Source organism: Orbicella faveolata, unplaced genomic scaffold (assembly GCF_042242905.1).
Source record: "Orbicella faveolata isolate gen_17 unplaced genomic scaffold, um_ofav_v1 contig_36, whole genome shotgun sequence".
In the NCBI taxonomy this organism is placed as follows: Eukaryota; Metazoa; Cnidaria; class Anthozoa; order Scleractinia; family Merulinidae; genus Orbicella; species Orbicella faveolata.
The window spans coordinates 16,682,213-16,701,030 of NW_028301565.1; the positions used below are offsets into that span (position 1 = coordinate 16,682,213).

At 38.7% G+C, this 18,818-nt stretch overlaps 1 long non-coding RNA gene across 9 annotated transcripts in view; it reads right to left on the bottom strand.

Moving 5' to 3' along the window:
* Positions 1-18,818, bottom strand: part of LOC149102448 (uncharacterized) — a 22,071-nt gene continuing 3,253 nt past the window's right edge. The window contains exons 2-6 of one of the 9 annotated variants that reach the window (XR_016202328.1): positions 16,967-18,024; positions 14,164-15,120; positions 13,934-13,979; positions 13,786-13,829; positions 1-9,382 (exon numbers count right to left, since the gene is read on the bottom strand). This is a non-coding gene — a long non-coding RNA (uncharacterized LOC149102448). Of the gene's footprint in view, positions 9,383-13,785; positions 15,121-16,966; positions 18,025-18,818 lie in introns of all 9 variants that reach the window. The other 8 variants (XR_016202330.1, XR_016202329.1, XR_016202326.1 and 5 more) reach the window with 8 other exon arrangements.

Genomic DNA, 18,818 nt, shown 5'->3' on the forward strand with positions numbered 1-18,818 from the left:
TTGTTGTCTGTGTCATTTTCTTTAATTTTAACACAACACTGCTGTTTGCTAACAATTTTTATTTCAGGATCTTCAACTTAACCATGTCTATTTTTGATACCGCTAGTTACATTTGCATGTTCAGCACTACAACAAATTCCAACAGTTAAAGACAAAGTCAAATACACATATCATATTGTTTACGGACCAGTCCACTTTCGGGGACTAGCTCATTTTCGGGAGCATCATCATAACACTCAGTTTTTTTGCATCTGCTAAAATCTGAAACAATGATGCAGTTACTAACTGAAACTTTTAATGCAGCTGTTGCAGGTATTGTCACCAGCATAATGTCATGAAAGCTAACCTAAGGAGAAACTGAGCAGATGAGGTCTAAAAACATGTCCTTCTTCAGGCATGGTAAGTTGTATGCTTTAAACAATGTGGCCACAAAATGACATGTTTTGTTTTAGTTTGCAGACCACCTACTCAAAGTCAGTCTAATCCCAGAATGAAGAAACATACTATCTGATCTAAAAGGAAAGAAAAGGTAAATTACTGTCATGATACTAACTTAACAATAATGATACGAGTTTTGGCAATGAGAGTTGGCAAATAATTCAGCTCTCTGTTGAAAATTCAATCCATGGTAAAAAGGTCTATGTGGAAACATAAGAAGTACATTTTACTTTTCAGCTGACCTGGAGTATATATGACGTAAATATAAGTCAAATGTCTAGAGAAAGTTAAAGTACAATTGTGTTAATCAAACATTTTAGCAATGTATAAGGAATAATTTCCCAAGCATGAGTCAATTGTCAGCAATTATCAAACACACCATTTTCAGCAGTGCATTAACTATGCACTTGTGAATCAATTGTCTCTAGAGGAATAAAAAATTAAATACAATTTTTTGCAGTAATGAAAACATAAGTCAATTGCCTTACAAGGAGTTAAGCACAATTTTCATTGTTTTGTTGGGGGTTTGGCAATCAAAGTTTGTTATACAAGTTAGCCCATATTAACCTTGAATGCGACTTAAGAACAGTTAGTGAATCATGAAGACTACAGCAAACCTCCACAAGCCATAATGGGACCTATGACAACCTCAAACAGGGCTAACGACTGGTACAATGTGAGAAGACATTATAGAACCTAGAAGAAAGCTGTCCTACAAAAGAAGAAGAAGGTCATGCCTTGTCGAACCTGTCCAGAATTCAGCAACTACTCAAACTGCACACCTCTTAAGTTTCCCTTTCAGGTGGACATAGATTCACTATGAGGCAGAATGCATCCTTGTTTCCTCACTTATCATGGATGTATTTGAAAAAAGGCAATATCTTCTGCAACCTGCAAACCCAAGATGCATTGCATTGTAACGAACCACCAGGTAGATGATACTTTCACCATTGATTCTCCAGGAAAAACTGTTACATGCACCACCTCACCTCCTCCCCAACCAAAATGTCTCTGTGACACCAACCAAAATGACACGTGAAAACCAAGAAGGAAAAAATCTGTGGCAAGGGGGGTCAATTCACCTTAAACCAGCTTTGTTCTTCTCAACTAGTCAAAAAATTATTTGCCCACTAAAGACCTATGTCCTTGATGTGGTTGAAGGTTCCTGCAAAGAGGAAGCTTACCTCTTAGGAGAGTGCTGCTGGTAGGGACAGGTGACTTCTGAAGAATGTTCTGACTCTCATTTTAAAAACCCTGCACCAATGTGAGTCCAACAGTACCCCTTGGAATAAAGGGTATAGCTGAGTCAACTCCTTCAGGAGGGTATATGGACAATGTAAGAGCAATGACGACAGGTCTTGACCTCTCCTTAGCAAAGCGCTTGTTTTTGGTTGTCTTGTCATTTCATGTTGTGTTGAAAGAACAAATGATTGGTCCAGCCAAATTAGGTTCCAACTAGATTTCCATGAACGCAGTGATGAAAGCCTCTACAACATCTTAGCAGTCAGCAGCTTTCAAACCACTGCAACCCAGCCTCGATCAAGTCATAAGCGATGGTCACATACCACTGTGCGAGCGAAGAACACCATCAATCTAGCCAAACAAGATGGCATCATTGGCAGGAGTCCTTGGGAGTGCAGCAAAGTATACACAAGGAAGAGTTATGCAGGAAAAAATGAAGCAGCTCTGCACAAATTTACATCTTATGCAAGTCCAGAGAGCCCTGCCATTTCTAAGTAGCCCCATGAGACTGGCCATGTTTTGCTTTGGAACAACTCGAGTTTACTGATTTAGGCTTTCACTGGTACACTCGCAGAGTCATAAGACTTCACTCTAAAAGCACTAACAAAGATGATGGAATCAAAATGTCTAAACCTTCTGCACTTGGGTAATACAAGACCAGTACATTCATGGACTTTTGAAGAAATCAGCCAGAAAGTTTAGGGTCAAAGCTGAACGGCATGCATCTCTTGATGATTACTGACAATTAGCAGTTGTAGCATCCCACGTGACTACCTCACGAGACAAAGGATTATGCTTTAGTACCCCCCTTTGACCACCATGACAAATAACCATGATCTTATCAAAAAACAGGAGTGATTACTTACTGATCAGAAAGCCATGTTCGGCAGTGTCCTTGCTAAGAAGTATTAAGAGAACTACAAGTCTATTGGTGTCTGGGGCACATCTCGCTCGAATTATGCTTCCCAAAACTTCTCCTTTTCTTCTTGTATGTTTCTGTGTAAAATTCCGCACGAAGGCAGGTATTGTCTGCATTAAACTTAGCATCACCACAAAAATTATTGGTAAAAGGAGTGACCTTTTCAAAAGAAAACATTACCTGCATTGCTGTGCATGTGGGCTAAGTTCTTTGTGGAACTTCGTGTGTTATCACTCATTCTTTGTGGTCGGTTTCAACTTGAAGCACTTTAACGAAATCTAAACCAGGTCTTCCATACTTAAATAAATAAACTGGCTTATCAGATTCAAAAACTCTGCTTGAAGACTATTTGTATGAAACAACAATGGATCACCTTGCAGGCAGAACACACTTCTCTCTCAGCTCTGTAAGTCATAAAATACACACTGGTTTCTCCAGGAGTTTCAGTAATAGATTTGCTCAAGCAATGCCATCAAGCCACTGGGCATTTCAAGTCTGAGTTGAGTGTCTTCATAGCGTTGGTAGAACGTGGACTCATGCTTGGCTTAAGTCCCCAACATTTATTTACATCTTGTTCTTGTCAAGGCAGCTTTCTACAGCCATTTAGTGTTGTGTAAGAAAGTCTAACACTTACATTGTATTCACACCTGGATCGCAAACTGCAAATCATTAAGCACAGTGCTTCTGTATATCAATGTGGACACATGCACCTCAATGATTTCAAAGAACAAACTCCAAACATCTTTATGGCACCCTGGGTATCCACAGGTGGGAAAAAATGTCCACTAAAGACCTGCGAAGATCACAGCACAGAATATACTGCACCTAATTAGATGAAGTGACAGCTATCACCCAATAAAGAAAAAGAAGTGGAAGCTACACAGACACCCAAAAAGATAAAACAGCAAAGCAAGATTTGACACATAGATGATGGAAAACAAAAGTTTCAAATCAAAGTTCAGCGTCAAGCGATTGCACACATCACCACACCTCCTCCCAGACCAAAATGACACCAAGGACACTGACTGGTACAAAACCAAGCAGGGGAAGATCTGTGGCAAGGTGCATGGTTCCACCTTGTATGAAGTTTGTTCTTCTCAACTACAAAGTTATGAAATGATTTGTTCACTAGAGACCTATGTCCTTGATGTGGTTGGAGGTTCCTGCAAGGGGAAGCCTACCTCTTCGGAGGGCGCTGGTGTCAGGGGTGAGTTATGACGAATGCTCTGGCTCACATTTTGAAAACCCTGCACCAGTGTGAGTCCAACTTTACCCTTCGGGGTAAAGGGTATAGCTCGAGTCAACTCCTTCGGGAGGGTATATGGACAACGAAAGAGCAATGACGACGGGTCTGACCTCTCCATACCGAGGCATTTGTTTTTCGTGGACTTGTCATTTCATGTTGTGTTGAAAGAACAAACGATTGGTCCAGCCAAATTAGATTCCAACTAGATTTCCATGAATGCAGTGATGAAAGCCTCTACAACATCTTAGCAGTCAGCAGCTTTCAAACCACTGCAACCCAGCCTCGATCAAGTCATAAGCGATGGTCACATACCGCTGTGCGAGCGAAGAACACCATCAATCTAGCCAAACAAGATGGCATCATTGGCAGGAGTTCTTGGGAGTGCAGCAAAGTATACACAAGGAAGAGTTATGCAGGAAAAAATGAAGCAGCTCTGCACAAATTTACATCTTATGCAAGTCCAGAGAGCCCTGCCATTTCTAAGTAACTCCATGAGACTGGCCACGTTTTGCTTTGGAACAACTCGATTTTACTGATTTAGGCTTTCACTGGTACACTTGCAGAGTCATAAGACTTCACTTTAAAAGAACTAACAAAGATGATGGAATCAAAATGTCTAAACCTTCTGCACTTGGGTAATACAAGACCAGTACATTCATGGACTTTTGAAGAAATCAGCCAGAAAGTTTAGGATCAAAGCTGAACGGCATGCATCTCCTGATGATTACTGACAGTTAGCAGTTGTAGCGTCCCACGTGACTACCTCACGAGACAAAGGATTATGCTTTAGTATCCCCTTTGACCACCCTGACAGATAACCATCTCATCAAACAACAGGACTGATTACTTAGTGATCAGACAGCCATGTTCGGCAGTGTCGTTGCTAAGAAGTATTGAGAGAACTACAAGTCTATTGGTGTGTGCTTGAATTATGCTTCCCAAGACTTCTCCTTTTCTTCTTGTATGTTTCTGTGTAAAATTCCGCACGAAGGCAGGTATTGTCTGCATTAAACTTAGCATCACCACAAAAATTATTGGTAAAAGGAGTGACCTTTTCAAAAGAAAACATTACCTGCATTGCTGTGCATGTGGGCTAAGTTCTTTGTGGAACTTCGTGTGTTATCACTCATTCTTTGTGGTCGGTTTCAACTTGAAGCACTTTAATGAAATCTAATCCAGGTCTTCCATACTTAAATAAATTGGCTTATCTGATTCAAAAACTCTGCTTGAAGACTATCTGTATGAAACAACAATGGATCACCTTGCAGGCAGAACACACTTCTCTCTCAGCTCTGTAAGTCATAGAATACACACTGGTTTCTCCAGGAGTTTCAGTAATAGATTTGCTCAAGCAATGCCATCAAGCCACTGGGCATTTCATGTCTGAGTTGAGTGTCTTCATAGCGTTGGTAGAACGTGGACTCATGCTTGGCTTAAGTCCCCAACATTTATTTACATCTTGTTCTTGTCAAGGCAGCTTTCTACAGCCATTTAGTGTTGTGTAAGGAAGTCTAACACTTACATTGTATTCACACCTGGATCGCAAACTGCAAATCATTAAGCACAGTGCTTCTGTATATCAATGTGGACACATGCACGTCACAATGATTTCAAAGAACAAACTCCAAACATCTTTATGGCACCCTGGGTATCCACAGGTGGGAAAAAATGTCCACTAAAGACCTGCGAAGATCACAGCACAGAATATACTGCACCTAATTAGATGAAGTGACAGCTATCACCCAATAAAGAAAAAGAAGTGGAAGCTACACAGACACCCAAAAAGATAAAACAGCAAAGCAAGATTTGACACATAGATGATGGAAAACAAAAGTTTCAAATCAAAGTTCAGCGTCAAGCGATTGCACACATCACCACACCTCCTCCCAGACCAAAATGACACCAAGGACACTGACTGGTACAAAACCAAGCAGGGGAAGATCTGTGGCAAGGTGCATGGTTCCACCTTGTATGAAGTTTGTTCTTCTCAACTACAAAGTTATGAAATGATTTGTTCACTAGAGACCTACGTCCTTGATGTGGTTGGAGGTTCCTGCGAGGGGAAGCTTACCTCTTCGGAGGGCGCTGGTGTCAGGGGTGAGTTATGACGAATGCTCTGGCTCACATTTTGAAAACCCTGCACCAGTGTGAGTCCAACTTTACCCTTCAGGGTAAAGGGTATAGCTCGAGTCAACTCCTTCGGGAGGGTATATGGACAACGAAAGAGCAATGACGACGGGTCTGACCTCTCCATACCGAGGCATTTGTTTTTCGTGGACTTGTCATTTCATGTTGTGTTGAAAGAACAAACGATTGGTCCAGCCAAATTAGATTCCAACTAGATTTCCATGAATGCAGTGATGAAAGCCTCTGCAACATCTTAGCAGTCAGCAGCTTTCAAACCACTGCAACCCAGCCTCGATCAAGTCATAAGCGATGGTCACATACTGCTGTGCGAGCGAAGAACACCATCAATCTAGCCAAACAAGATGGCATCATTGGCAGGAGTCCTTGGGAGTGCAGCAAAGTATACATAAGGAAGAGTTATGCAGGAAAAAATGAAGCAGCTCTGCACAAATTTACATCTTATGCAAGTCCAGAGAGCCCTGCCATTTCTAAGTAACCCCATGAGACTGGCCACGTTTTGCTTTGGAACAACTCGAGTTTACTGATTTAGGCTTTCACTGGTACACTCGCAGAGTCATAAGACTTCACTGTAAAAGCACTAACAAAGATGATGGAATCAAAATGTCTAAACCTTCTGCACTTGGGTAATACAAGACCAGTACATTCATGGACTTTTGAAGAAATCAGCCAGAAAGTTTAGGATCAAAGCTGAACGGCATGCATCTCCTGATGATTACTGACAGTTAGCAGTTGTAGCGTCCCACGTGACTAGGTCATGAGACAAAGGATTATGCTTTAGTACCCGCTTTGACCACCATGACAGATAACCATCTCATCAAACAACAGGACTGATTACTTAGTGATCAGACAGCCATGTTCAGCAGTGTCGTTGCTAAGAAGTATTGAGAGAACTACAAGTCTATTGGTGTGTGCTTGAATTATACTTCCCAAAACTTCTCCTTTTCTGTTTGTATGTCTGTGTGTAAAATTCCACAGGAAGGCAGGTAGTGTCTGCATTAAACTTAGCATCACCACAAATATCTTAGCGATGTTTAGGTCACATACATCTGTGCAAACGACTAAGAACATCAATCTAGCCAAACAAGATGGCATCATTTGCAGGAATCCTTGGGAGTGTAGCAAAGTATAAATAAGGAAGAGTTATGCCAGAAAGAATGAGGCAGCTTGGTAAGGCCATCAACCTGTGTAAATTGTGAGCAGAGCAAGGGAGGATAAGAGAGTCTTGCGAGAACAGCTAGGGAGTTTAGTAGAAACATCAGCTTTGAAGGGAAAACCTGGAGAACAGGGAAGCCAGGAAAATAGCAGAGAAGAAGAAATGACAAGTTGCAGTAATTGAAAACAATAATGATGAGATAAATAAACAAGAAGATGCTAGGGCTGAAGTAACAGTGAGGAGGTATTTGTTAGAGAGGCTGTGATGACCCAATTCAAGAGCATGAAGTGGAGACATGAAATTGGCAAGATGAAAGCGACCCATTTAAGAGAAGGAGAGGTGAGGCCAGAACTGAAGAACAATAGTGGTAAGGCACCCAGAAAAATGATGGGCACCACGTGATGAATTGGAACCTGCAAGTAAAAGGCCAAAAGGTTGGGACAAGCCCGACAGAAATGGAAGGCAATAATGGTTGTGCTATTCTCCCATGGGACAAAGAGGATAGATGACCAGAAATTGATGAGATCACATCTGGGTCGTACAAAACAGACAGCAACATGGTGGTAAAAGAACTGACAAGATTATTTAACAAGATATAATGTGAGCAGGTACCAGTCAAATGGAAACAAGGCCCGATACTAAAGCCATATAAAAAAAGATCCAAAGGAGTGTAACGCTGCTAACTGTAGATGGGAAGGTAATGGCAGTAGTCATAAAGAAGATACAGAGCTGAGTAGACACTGCCCTTAAAAAGAAACAAACTGGTTTTCAAAATCACAGTCAAAGAAACATTCATCCTCCACAAAATCATGGAACAGGTCAATGAATTTTGTCAATACACTGCCAAGGGCTGTGGAGAATCATCTTTGATAAGAATGGCATAGATCAGGTACAATGACTTAGAGTGTTCAGTACTTGTTGAGGGAGAACTGACAAGATGGCTCAAGTGGATCACCACTGGTGTTTAAAAAGGTTGCGTTTATGTCAGGGTCCCTGTTGTTGCTTGAGGTTGACTACACGATTTCAAGAACAACCAAAGGCCAAAGAAATGACTCAAAACAACTCTTAAAGATATTGATTTTTCCAAAAGTATAGTCCCTGCTTCATCAAAGAACATAACAAGACTGGCTGGTAGAATATGAAGGAGGAGTGGTACTGAAGCTGAATGGTGAAAACTGGAAAGTGATGACAGTAAATGAAAATGAGAGAAGTGGCAGACATGAAGAGAGTTTGTTTAACTAGGTGCGACTGTGGCCAAGGATGGTGGAGGCCCGAGTGAGATTAAAAAACATCTAAACAAGGCACATGTTTTTTTCAACCTAACACAGATCTGGAAAATGCAGAGCATTGGTTGGAACAGGAGGAGGGTTGTGGCCAGTACTTTTGTATTGATGTGAATGGACTGGGCATTTGCTGACATTGAAGAGGAGCCAGAACTGCAATGTGGCAATGGAGCTGTGTCAATGTGAAGCAAAAAAGAGGGCGGGCAACCAAAGAAAACATGAACAAGGACATAGCAAAAAGAATGCAGACAGGAAGGAGGCCCGGCTGTGCAAAAGTCAGGGACATGGCACAGGACAGGCCTGGTTAAGGAGTAGGAGTTGAAGCCTTATGTGCCTCCTGGTTCTGAGAGAGCCAACTAATTATATCAAAAGATACATATGAGGCTGCACTGACCACAAGGACATGCTGCAAAACTACTTTTGAACATCGCTAGGTGTAACTGGTTACTAGGCTGTCTTCATCATACCTCAAAATTGGCTGAAAATCTGCATTAAATACTCTTTCAACAAACCGATCTCTGCATTTGACCTGGTTGATGATCTCCAGTCTTCATTTGTTTCCTACACCAAGTCAATGAGAAAAACTTCTAACCTGTCTCAAATGGCTACAAATCTTTGCCAAGTATAAAAATTCTCTTACGTATATACATACTACTTTACAGGCTCACTTTACATGCCTCCTTTGCTGTTTGCTGCAATCTTTATCACCTTCCACCCACTTGGGTTTTATCAATTTACAGATGTGCTGATGCTTTGCATCATGATGCTGCATAAAACTGTTGCAAGATTGCCTCTAGTTACCATGCTGTAGTAGACTTGTTGAGACCTGTTCCTCTGACTCATTTCCTCCATGGCTCTCTGCTTTATACTCAACTTGCATCTTCCTCTTCCTTGCAGCTTGCTAGCATGTTCCAAATCCCCGACTCATCAATCTTCCATTTTCAGGTGAAATTCTGTTGACCAATGGATTAACTGAAAAGTTTGATTTTCATGCATTTGCAATTTACAAAGCCATTAAAAAGGAAGGAGGCTATATAATTCAGACTTCAATGGGATGCAAACCCATGATAATGAACTTCAGTCACTTAAGGAGGCTGGAAACAGAATTGAGTTAGAAAGGAAATACTTCTACATCAAATGAAACAAGACTACCTAAATCAAGAAAAGGTTAGTGTTGTCACTGATAAGCAAAAATTGAAAAGAAATTAGGCTTCAGTGGGATTCAAACGCATGACCTTTGTAGTAACCTTGTAAGGGTTGTCAAGATCTTTCTGTGTATACAATAAGGTTTCAATTATTTATTTACCATTGAGAGGCTGCAGTTAACTTGAAACAAGAGGATTGAATGGGATTCCAACCCATGAAAGTTTTCAGAGTCCTCAGGAATTCAAAGCCTTAATTTTTTCTTCTGAAAAATTAGACAATTTGGTTTAAAAAATTTAATATGCAAACACCTTGTGAAACCAGGAGGTGAATTAAGTTATTATTGAGAAGTGTAAAGAACTTGTGAAGTGAAGCAAGATATTCACTAAATGGTAAGTATTGGCAGAAACGTCAGTGGATAAAACACTCTGGAAACCATGCAAAGCATAAAAAATGGTTTATGAAAGTAGAGAGTGATTGAATATTTCTCTAAGCAGGAAGGGGGCCTGTAAAGTTCAGGCTTCTGTGGGATTCAAACCATTGACCTCTGACTGCTCAAGAACTCTCAACAATGTAATTTGTTTTAAGAAATTTGAATATCTTAATTCTAAAAGAAATTTCTTTCACCAAGAGGGAATCAACACATTTATGAGAAGTATTTGAAACTGAAGTTCAAATATACGAATTCAGGCTTCAATGGGATTCAAACCCATTACCTTAGCAATTACCTGCAATCTGCAGGGAAGTGTATGATTAATTCGCATCTTGTATGATCAAAATTAAACTTATGCATGTTCTAGAAAGTTTGTTCTAGTCCTTTAGTCCTCACGTGTAGCAGAAATGGCAGCAGGTACCACGGAAAAGAATACAATCTTCACTGTATAGTCAAGCCAACCAAGGAAAAGACAGTTTCTAAACCACAGTTACTGACATGATCAGTCATGTTGGACAAGAGGCCTTAAGGTTTCCAGAGCCACATCAGTGAGTCATGCCACACATTGGAGAAGCAGACCTCAATGAATTCTAAACCAGTGTTGGACAAGTCATGTAAATTACAGTCAACAAGGTACTTATCTATGTTGTGGTTTAAAACTAGGAAAAGTGAAGTGGAACATCAGCCTGTATTTTGTATTAAAGTTTTTAGTTATTGTAGATTCCATTATCAGAATTTGAGACCATAATACATGTATCAAAAGAATTTGGTGTCATAACTCTAACTCTGTATTTCAGTTAATCAAATTAATGAAAAAACTTTCTTTTATGTTTTACAATACATTCCACCTGAAGTGGGCCTTCTTGTTCCAATCCATTATAGTTTTTTTCCTTAGTTCCTGATGGGCAAGCAGACAAGTTTGGTTTTATTGTCAGCTTCAGCCATACATGATATTAGCTCCATCCACTAAAGGCAAGATCTGACTCTGACCACTGATGTAATTGATTATGTGGCAAATTCCAGGAAAAGAACGATTTACTCAGATGAGAAGAGTGGAAACAAGTCAGTAAGAATCTGATGGAGGATATTGGTCAGTGAAATTTCTTGTGGGTTGGGTGGGGAGGGTTAAATAAAGCTCTGGTTGAACCTTCAATCAAATTTCGGCCAGAAGTCAATGTACTTCTGATTCGGCTTAATTAAATGTAGTTAAATGTAGTTAGATTAGTTAGTTGGGACCCAGGTTTGGGATGGTTCCTCCCTTTAGCTTTTTTCATTGGGTTTCTTTTCAGGCTTTTTGGACAAGTGTTGGCCCTACTTCACAGAACTTTGAACTTCTGCTCTATTTCGGCACAATTTCGGCTCTACTTTGGCATAACTTTTGCTTTAATTTGGCTTTGCTGCATCTCCCTGCTTAGTTGCACAATACAAAGAAACTAATTGATATGCACAAGTTTCCCTCAATGGCAGTGAGTCTAAGCTCTGTGATTGAGTGAAACTATTTCGACCAAAATCATTTCAGAAAACCATTTTCAATTGGCACTAAAGGTTCAACCAGACAATTACTTAATAAATGTAGGTTACTGGAGTATTTAAGCCTTTCAGCTGTTAGTGGTTTATCTCCAGTTGTAGCCATTAAGGCTTGGGAAAATGAGCAGTTAGAAGGGACTATACATACACCTTTTTGCTAGCATCATTCACAAAAACACTTAGGCCAATTGTTTGATGTCATATTTTGGCAGTTTGATGACTGCCAGTCAAAATTTTGGGCCATTATCAGTGTTTGCATTTTATGTTTTAAGTCAATATTGTCTTGCCATGGCAGTGTTTCATCTGTCAGCTAAATTTTCAGAAAGTCCTTAATTTTTTGAGTGTTTTGTAAGCTCTCAGTTTCAACACTGGCCCACATGTTTGTTTTCATTTCAAATTCTTAAGTCAATTGTCTGTCATGACAGTTTGTCGGCTGTCACCAAAAATTTGACAATATAAAATCTATATTGTGACAAGCTTGGAGAGGAGTTCCTGTGTGTACAAGCCATTGACCCACAGAAGAAAGGAAGCAGTCTACACCATGGCATGAGGTATGTGGAATCTAGTTAGCACAGTATGTTGTATTGCACTGGAATACATCATTTGCTTTTAATCTTAGCTTTGGCCAAAATATCATTTGAACTATTTTTACCAAATCACCATACAGACTATATTAACAATGTTTGGAATATATGGCTTAGATTGGAATGAGTGGTGTATTGAAGTGTTAATTGATCAACATATCTCTATTTTTAGTATTCAGTTCAGCTTTCAGTTCGGTGTTAAGTTCGGCTATTCATTCGGCTTTCAGCTTAGAAAACAATTGGCTCAAAATTGGTGCACAAAGGCTTGGTTGCGACTATGAATCGTTAGCAGGCCACTAAATATGTTCATATATCATCTGGGACACCCTGAGTGTTCCAATTGCAGTGCCAACTGGCACAGGAACACTTGAGGTTTCTATCAATGCTAAATTTTTCAAATAGGAATGCGCCCCCTCCTTGATACTTACTGTACTTAGGTCCTGTGGATTAATGTAGAAATGATGTAATGGATACTCACTAAGAATAAAACAAAAAAGCCTGTGTCTCTGTGTCATTTACTTTAAATTTAGTTTTAACTTAATTGCTGTGTGTTTGTGTCAATTCATTCCTCATGAGAGAAATAGAAAAGTCTATAATTTTTTCTATACTTCTGATCGAGCCCATTTTCGGGGGCGTACAAAGCGTATGCACTTATATGTAAGTCCTGTGGATTAATGTAGAAATGATGTAATGGATACTTACTAACAATAAAACAAAAAAGCCTGTGTCTCTGTCATTTTCTTTAAATTTAGTTTAAACTTTAAATTACTTGTAATGTGTTTGTGTCAATTACTTCTAGATGAGAAATATTTAACAAGTTTATTATTTTTTCTGTAATTGTGACCAAGCCCATTTTTGGGGGCATACTAAAGAGTCGATGCAAACATTTTAAAAAGCATGCGCAATCTCTTATGCATTCATATGTAGGTCCTGTGGATTATTGTACAAATGATGAAATATACTGTAATTTTCAATAAAACTAAACAAAACCAATGTCTCATTCTTTAATTTCAAGGCAGCATTACAATAATTACTCAACAAATTCACATTTGAAAGCACTTTGCGCTATTTAAAACTGGAAAATTTGAGGTGGTGTTGTTCAAAATGTGTGCAAGTTTTTGAAATGAATGTCCTGAAGAATACTAATGATGTAGCAAGAATTCCATAACTGGTAACAATAAACCCCAAAAACTTGTTGTCTGTGTCATTTTCTTTAATATTAACACATAGTGCTGTTTACTAACAATTTTTATTTCGGGATCTTCAACTTAACAAGGTCTTTTTTTGATAGCTACTTTAGCATGTTCGTTGCTATAACAAAATTGGCCAACAACAGACGACGTCAAAATATAATACACTTTTAGCAGACTGGTCCATTTTCGGGGACTAGCTCATTTTCGGGAGCATTATCATAACTTTTTGCCATGCATACGTTGAAATCTGAAAGAGGTATGCAGGTACTAACTGAAACTTTTAATGGAGATGTTGTAGGTAGACATGGTCACCAGCATGAAGTCATTAAAGCTAATATACCAAAAGAGAGAGAGAGAGAGAGGGGACAAGAGGTCTACAAACACCATTTCCTTCTTCAGACATGGTAAGTCATATAGGAAAAAACAATGTGACAACTCGATAACATTTTTGTTTAAGTTTGCAGATCTGCACCTACTTAATGTCAGTCAAATCCAGGCATGAAGAAACAGACCCTCTGATCTAAAGGGAAAGAAAAGGTAAATTATCAATAGTGATAGGCATTCAGACGAGCAGAATTAGCATGATAATTCAACTGTCTGTGTAGGATTCAAGTAAAGTCATACCATTTTTCAACAGTCCATAAATAGAGCTGATGTGGTTTGATTGTCTCTCAAAACAGGGAGAAAAACAACTTATCTTTTCAGTAGAGTGTTGTGATGAAAACATAAAACAAATGTTTATGAAGGATTAGAAAATATTTTTCAGTAGCGCATAAACCTAAGCACTGTAAGTCAACTGATAGAAACATTGTATTGTGAGGGATTTGATAATCAGAAGAATTTCAAACACTAACCTTGAACAGTTTACCACAATCGTTAATCAGCCATGCAGACTACAGTGTACCTCCACAAGCCTTCCTTGTACATTGATCAGCATCACAGCAAAGATCCATTGTGACCAAGCAGGTGTAGTGTAACAAAACAGAGGGCATCTCAACAACATAGAAGTTAAAAAAAAATTTCAAAAAAAAGGGTTAATTGCCTGCTGAGAAGGGAAAGTCATACACCATTTAAAAAATAATGCAAGTATGCCAAGTGCATTGTCTTTTGTGGGAGTGAAATTGAATACACAGGGTTCATACCTTTTCCAGGATTCTAAAATTCCCATTAACCCTTTCACTCCCAAGATCCCAATATTTAACTCTCCTTACTGTCTGCCATATATGTCATACTTTTTAACTGGAGTTTAACAGATTTCCAAGACCAGTAGCCCAAGTAATGCAACAGTAAAATTCCAGGTTTTCCAGGACCCATACGAACCCTGATACAGTCACCCAATTTTTACCAGGATAAAACTGATGCAATCATGGTCAGTTAATTGTGTGGTATGGACAATGAAAAATAACACAAAGGAAAAACCCCAGCAGTATACAGAAAATACAAACATGACTGTCTTTTAAGAAAGTAAAATAACACACCAGGTTCAATTGCACACATTTATATTATCATTTGAGTGTTTTATAGTATTTACAGGTAGCTAACATTAACCTTAAAAGACACTTGAGAACAGTTGGAGAGCTATGCCAACTACAGCAGACCTCGAGCAATGCTGATTCAAACCACAGAATTTGAGGCTCAAACCATCCTAACCACCAAGTAGATGATACCTACAGGGAGAACGTTTATGCACTACCTTACTAAAATGTCTACCTGTGACACCAATGATGGATGCAAAAAGGAGCACAGCAAGGGAGTCCATGTACATCACATCTGCCATTTCTGAGTATCCCCATGAGACTGGCCGCTATCTGCTTTGGAACATCACAAGATATTTCAGAAAAGTGTAAGTATTTGCACCTAATGTAATTAAATTATTTAGTTATAACTTCTTATTGGATTTCAAGGAGGTCATGCCTTTAAAATTCAGACTTTGACGGGACTGAAACCAATGACCTAAGTGTGTGTGCTTGGTAGGTTTGTTTTCTTTCCCTTGAAAAACTGGAAAACTTAAGCCAAAAACCACTTTGGACAAGGGGAAAACATAAAAAAGGACCTAACTCTAAATTTTTTTTAATGAACAAGAAGGAGGCATGTAAAATTCAAACTTTTGTGAGACTCTGTGAAAGCCATGACCATTCAGTATTATACATGAGAAAGTGATTTATTTGCATCACATGTCATCAAAATGTAAACTACTGCATGTTCTAGAAAGTTTGCATGTTCTAGTCTTTCAGTGCCCATACATAGCTGAAATATCAGCTGGTAGTATAAATACTAGTTAAATGTGCAACACTTTCAAGTTGTATTGCGTGGAATATCCCACGAGTCACTCGTTTTTTCTTGGTATACACATAAGCCTTTAGACAAGTGTGTATACCAAGAAAATACAAGTGACAAGTGAGATATTCCATGATATATCACTCAAAACGTTGCACAACTATTTTATACCATGCCCTAGAAAATACAGTGGCCAAAACAATCAATAATTGACATACACGCAGCACACAATGGGAAGGTTGGGTGTAATACCATTGAATAATATAAAATGGCTGGACTTTCCTGTATCCTGTTTGGCTGTATTTTCTCTGGCATGGTATAGAAAAGAAGGATCATGGTTACTGTTAATAGGTGGTATTGGCCAACACCATGAACTGATATTTCGACCGACACTTGGTCAATACTTCAGCCAAGTATTGGTTAACACTTGGCCAACAGTTGGTTGAGTGTTGCTTGAGTATCAGTCAAGTATCAGTCGAATGTCAATCAAGTATTGGTTGAATGTCAGTCCAGTATTGGTTGAGTATTCGGTCGATGTGTGAGCTGTTACTTCACCAATACTTGACTGATGCCCAACCAACACTGGACTGATACTCAACCGACACTCTAACAACTTTCAGGTGATATATTGGCTGGATATCGCTCAATACTAGTTCAATACTTGGCCGAGCTATCAACAGACTGTTGGTCAATATATCAGTTGATAGTGTCAGCTGACACTACCTACAGTAAACACAATCCAAAAAGAATACAGTAAACACTATGCAGTCAGTCACATTGGACAGGCAACCAGAGAAAAGACAAGGAATCTACACCACAGTTATTGAGCTGATCAATCATGTTGAACAAGCAGGCTGAAGGCTTAACTGAGTTATGAGTCATGTCACGCATTGAACAAGCAGCTTTGAATCAGATCAACAACTTTATTGGCTGGATTCTAAATCCCATGCAGAGCACTTAAGATGGACAAAATCATTTTTATGACAGTCAGCAAGGTACTGCTCTGTGCATGATGCAGTTGAAATTTAGAAAATGTGAATTGGATTGCCTTGTCCCCTTCCTTTTGGAGCTTCAGTTCATGTTATTAAAATGAAAATCAAAACATCAGTTAATTGACATGGTCCCAACAAAGCTCTCTAATAATAAGCTGAAACTTAAAATAATTATCTACATCCATTTTTCATGTATATAGATATCATTGTTGTACATTGTTTGCAAATTTATTTGTTTCTGGACTTGGAAATCTGTAACGAATTTCTGATTAAAAAAATGACATTGCTTTCCTGACATTAATTTTTTGCACCTTTTTTACCACATCCACAGTTGACAGAGTTGCATCAGTGGATAACATCACAAGCTTTCATCTAATATATATTTTACCTGTCATCAAGCTGATGGTGTTTTCTTCCATTGCTATCTTTACAAGAGATGATTAACCACAACAGACCAGTCAGATCAACCTGAAAGTGATATGACAGCAATATACCTGATGAGCAGGCTATTGCTCAATGAAGGCAAAAACTATTATTTCATGCTCAAACCATTCCATAATTGAGATTCTTGATCAGCACCTTGCATTGTGTAGTTCCAGGAAATTTTCATACCCACCCCAAGGGAGGTCTTTGGAGATTGCAGGAGGGTGGGGTTTCAGAACCCAAAGTAAGAAAAAATAATTAATAATGAAGCAAAATTGGAATTTCCAGACAGGTGGGGGTAAAACCTACAGTGGAAGACTATGAAATATTTCGTGAAACAACAACTTTAATAAGACTATTTCTGCCCCAAAGTGCAAAATTGATGTATTGAACTCTTTTAGTCATGTTATCACATACGTTACTTAAGTTAAGGCAGCTTATAGGACTTGCAAGGTTTATTTTCAGTTGCTGAAACACCCTACTGCCATCTCAATGTTGACTTGTCTCTGTGCAGTGCAGGTTTCCTGAATTAACCATTACTGAGAAAAGGGAAGGAGAAAATAGGCTAGACTGTTTTCACAGTTGTGACAGGGTTTGTACAATGTAAGTCAATTCTGTAGATGATCCCCAACAGACACTATTCCAATCTAGCTATTCCAAATGCACTCACCTCAGATTGAATATGAAGGTAATACTAAGACTTGTGGTAAAGAAACCAATCTGATCCCACCGTGGCATTGGTCAATACTTTGCCTAACATGTAAGTTGGCACACTGCTCTTATTTAGCTTATGGCAAAACACTAATACACTACCAAAGAGACCGAAAATTTGGTCAGTCAGTTTGTTAACAGTGATAATGATCAGTGATCTTGCCAAATTAATTAAGCAGATTGCTTTCTTCATTTTTTTTCCAGATGTGACCTGCACAGATCATGGCAAACAGTCAAGGGGAATGTAACTGGCTCGATCAGGTATGATGATCAAGTTACTCAGCTGTCTTGAATTGAATGGAACATGCAGGCCTGTGGAAAAGGAGACAATACAAAACTTTGAGGGAACTGTTTTAAAATTACTGGATTGGATATAAGTCGTGGACATTGCTGATGGTAACAAATACTGTCCAATTTTAAGGGCGTTGAGAACAACGAGATGAATATTTTCAGATTAATTTTTATTTCTACTGATAGGTCTGTTTATTCCTCCTAAGCTCGCAGTGGAAATCGAGGTCTGTTAAGTCTGTATAGGTGTTGTCTAGGTTTGGCTACAAGTTCTGGTGTCTTATTCTATTTTTCAGTAAAACTATCAAATCACAAACAGTCTCAGGTCATAACATCATATGAAACTTCTAAATAATATCCTAATGCCAAGAAATCAAAGCTAAATAATTGGAAATGATAGTTTGAATATTATTATTTACAATTAATAGCTTTAGTTAATTTAGAAGACAATGTGAAAGCTATTTTTTTTAAAATTGAAATAGCTTGCATTGAAAGCTACTAATTTTGAGAAATAGCTTTTCAACAGGTGTTTCTTAAAATTATGAATGTTTAAATGATGCTCTTATTTAGAAAACTCATTTAATATTATACCTGAGTATCTAGGTGATTAGATTGCCCTACTGCAAAAAGAACATGATGCAGCTGAGCTATAAGCCGAATCTGGGCGAGACTGAAACAGATTGAAGTTGAATTTGATTTCTGCCTGAACCTGGGGGGTTTTAGACTTCAATACCAAATTATAATTCAGCTATGATCATTATTAAATAATTAGTTTCAAAATACATGTAGTGAACCAATACTGTAGTTCCAACTCTCGG